This window comes from Myotis davidii, unplaced genomic scaffold (assembly GCF_000327345.1).
Source record: "Myotis davidii unplaced genomic scaffold, ASM32734v1 scaffold803, whole genome shotgun sequence".
In the NCBI taxonomy this organism is placed as follows: domain Eukaryota; kingdom Metazoa; phylum Chordata; class Mammalia; order Chiroptera; family Vespertilionidae; genus Myotis; species Myotis davidii.
In genome coordinates, this window is record NW_006295567.1 from 650073 (window position 1) to 654430 (window position 4358).

Here is a 4358-nt window from a genome sequence, read left to right on the forward strand (position 1 = left end):
CGGGGTGGAGATAGGAATTGAACCTGTGTGTGCCTGCCTCTTTGTCCAGGGCTCTCTTTAATAATAATGACAATAATAATAATAATAATGGCAGCAAGAGCAGCAGCAAATCCTCTGGGTACTGAGAGCGTTACACAGGTTTGCCTGCTGTCGCTGCTGTCACAGAGGAGCAAACGGAGGCAGTAAACCAAAGCACCTACACCTTTTCCACACCCAAAGTCACCATCCTCAGCACCTGGATTTTATGAGTTCCCTAACTTTTCTAGCGGCATCCATTCACTACCTCTCTTGTCCATCCCCAGAAAGATATGCTGGATGTTAACCTCTCCTCGGACAGATAATTTGCAAATATTTTCTCCCATTCCTCAGACTGCCTTTCACTTTGTTGTGTCCTTGGATGCACAAACGTTTTCACGGTTGAAGTAGTCCCAATATGTCTATTTTGCTGCCTGTGCTTTAAAAAAATAAATAAACAAACAAATACACACACACACACATTATTGATTTCAGAGAGGAAGGGATAGGGAGCAAGAGATAGAAACATCAATGATGAGAGAGAATCATTGATCAGCTGCCTCCTGCACGCTCCCTACTGGGGATTGAGCCCACAACACAGTCATGTGCACTGACCAGGAATCAAACCATGACCTCCTGGTCCCTAGGTCGTCGCTCAACCACTGACGCACGCTGGCCAGCTATTGCCTGTACTTTTTTTTTTTAATATATTTTATTGATTTTTTACAGAGAGGAAGGGAGAGGGATAGAGAGTTAGAAACATAGATGAGAGAGAAACATCGATCAGCTGCCTCTTGCACACCCCCTACTGGTGATGTGCCCGCAACCAAGGCACATGCCCTTGACCGGAATCGAACCTGGGACCCTTCAGTCCGCAGGCCGACACTCTATCCACTGAGCCAAACTGGTTAGGGTGATTGCCTGTACTTTTTTATCTTGGTTCCAAGAAATTATTGCCAACTCCAGAGCCACGAAGCTTTCCCTATGTTTTCTCCAGGAGTTTTGTAGTTTCAGATCTTAAATCCAGGTCTTAAATTCAAGTTGGGCTGATTTTTGTAGATGGTGTCAGATAAGGACCCACCTTCATTCTTTTGCACGTAGATATCAGGTTTTCCTAATACCATTTGTTGGAGACTTTCCTTTCCACATCGGCATCCTTGGCACCCTTGGCGAAGATCGTTTGCCCATATTAGTGAAGGTTTATTTCTGGGTTCTCTCTTCTATCCCCTTGGCTCGTCTGTCTCTGTGTCTCTGTGCCAGTCCCTCCTTCTTTTGATTACCATAGCTTTTGTAACATATTTTTATTTTTTATTGATTTCAGAGAGGAAGGGAGAGGGCAAGAGTTAGAAACATCAATGATGAGAGAGACTCATTGACCAGCTGCCTCCCGCACGCCCCAAATTGGGGATCGAGCCCGCAACCCGGGCATGTGCCCTTGACCAGAATTGAACCTGGGACCTTTCAGTCCGCAGGCCGACGCTCTATCCACTTAGCCAAACCGGCTCGGGCTGTAACATATTTTGAAATCAGAAAGTGTGAACCACCAACTTTTTCAAAATTGTTTGGACTGTTTGGAGTCTCTTGAGATTCTGTATGAATTTTAGGATAAATTTTTATATTTCTGCTAGAAATGCCATTGGGTTTTGATAGGTATTGCGATGAATCTGCAGGTCGCTTGGGTAGTATGGACATCTTAACAGTATTGCCTTCCAATCCATGAACATGGGATGTCTTTCCACTTATTTGTGTCGTAATTTCTTCCAGCATTATTGTGTAGTTTTCACTGTACAAGTCTTTCACCTCCTTGCTTAAGTTCATTGTTTTTAAATTTACTTCTCTGATTCTTCATTGTTAATGTGTAGAAACAATTGATTTTTGTATCCAACAACTTTGATGAATTCTTTTATTAGTTGTGTTTGTGTGTGTAATCGTTGGAGTTTTGCTTTTTGTTTTTACATAGAAGATCATGTTATCTGCAAACAGATAATTTTACTTCTTCCTTTCCAATATGGATGGTGTCATTCTTTTTTCTTGCCTAATTGCTCTGGGTAGGACTTCCAGTACTATGTTGAATAGAAGTGGCCAGGCCCAGCTGGTGTAGCTCAGTGGTTGAGCTTCGACCTATGAACCAGGTCATGGTTCAATTCCCGATCAGGGCACATGGTTGTGGGCTTGATCCCCAGTGTGGGGTGTGCAGGACGCAGCCGATCAATGATTCTCTCTCATCATTGATGTTTCTATCTCTCTCTCTCAAGATCAATATATATATATTGATTTCAGATTCATATATATATGGCCAGAGTAGGCATCCCTACTTTGCCTCTGATCTGAGAGAAAAAGCCTTCAAGGAGAAACCTGTAAAAAATATAATTACAATGTCACGGTCACACCTAACAAAAATAAGACCATTTTTAGAGGTTTTTGTCTCAAAATATCTTTTTGATAGTTTTTCCAAATCATATCCAAATAAGCTACGTTTTTTAAAAAAAAATCCTCACCTGAGGATGTTTTATACATACATACATACACACACACACACACACACACATATATGATTTCAGAGAGGAAAGGAGAAGGAGAGATAGAAACATCAATGATGAGAGAGAATCAATAATCAATCGGCTGCCTCCTGCACGCCATGACCTCCTGGTTCATAGGCTGACCCTCAACCACTGCACCACTCTGACCGGGCCTGAAGATAGGTTTTTACTGCTTTTTAGAGAGAGATGAAGGGAGAGGAACGTCCATGTGAGAGAAACATTGGTGGGTTGGTTGCTTCCCGGGATCACCAACAGCCTGGAAATGGGACCTGACTGGGAATCGAACTTGAAACCTTTCGGTGTCTGGGACGATGCTCCAACCAGTTGAGCCACCCGGCCAGGGCACGTTTCCTTAGGTGTGAACCACATATTATTCCGGGAGGAAAACAAGAGAACGTGAAAACGGTGTCATCGGCAAACCAGACCTGACTGCACACAGAGACACAAAACACTCCCAAGCCCAGCACCGTTTTCAAATAATTTATTAGGAATTTTAAACTGGAAATAAATCCTGGAAAAAGAAGTTACAGATGTGGAGAGAAGAGACACCGAAGGGTGGTAACTTGCTGGCTTCGAAACACCATGTAACATCTTTTAAAAAAATTCCCCAAACAAATCAGAAAACGGAGTTCCAGGGCCCTGGGCCCATGGATGGGCCGAGAGGGGTGGGGCTGGGGCGTCACAGGAAGGGAGGAGGGGAGAGCGAAGTCTCTCATGACTCAGCTCGAATGTGTAGAAAATTAAAAATAAAAAACAATAAATTGCAGCTTCTCTTTTATTAGGAAACATTTAAAAAAAAAAAAAAACAACCACGAACAGCCGCGCATCTCAGTAACAAAGATTATTGCTTTGTGTTCTCGGGGCTAATAGGTTAAGCACCTCACACAGACATTAACTCTCCAAAGGGGTCTAAGGTGGGGACTGAGGAGGAGGGGGCGCAGGTCCCAGCCTCAGGCCTGGGGGACGGACAGAGGGGCACGGGGGCCTCGGCTCGGCCACCCCAGCCTGTTCCCCAAGTCAGGCCCTGGGCCTCTTTCCTCTGGAGGGGGCTCGGGGCTGGGGGCTGACAAGGGGCTCTGGCCACGGGCCATCCTGGTGAGACACTTCAGTGAGAATGTGGGGTTCCTGAGAGGCCCGTGGCTTTCCCCTGGGTCCGCCCCTTCCCAGTGCCCCTGATGCCCACTCGGGGGCTCAGAGCAGAAACCATGAGGCCCAGCCGGGCAGGGGCAGAGGAGGCCTTTGGAGAGCTAACTTCTTTCCAGCAGTGACTCCGGGCGAGCCCTTCCCTTCCCGCGCCCCCACACTGGGTTTTCGGGGTGAGCAGGCCCAAGGCCTGGACCCCTAGGGCCTGAGAGAACGGGCCTGCCTCGGCCAGAGGCCTGCAAGCTTACAGTAACGGTGTCTGAGGAGGGGACAGAGACAGGAGGGGCCTCTGTTGGGTGGGCAGGTGCTGCCCTCACCCCAGGGTCTGGGCTGGGGGCTGCACCCACAGTATTTACATATGATACAGGACAGGGGTCCAGGGGCTCGGCCTGGCCTAGTCCTCTCCGGCCGGGGAGGTGGCCAGGGGCCCCCCACACAGGCATTCTGTTCTCAGCTGGTGGGGGCGCCTGGCCCTTGGCCCCCTGCGGCCTGGGGCTTCACATTCACAAACCTAGAAATAGTTTAAAAAACAGTTTCTTTAAAAAAAAGGGGGGTGGGGAGGCAGAGCAAAGGAGGGAGCATGAGAATAGAAACCCGGGGGCGGCGGCCCCAGGCCCTCGCCCGCTCCAGCTGCGCAGACAGAAGCCTCTGCTGGGTCCT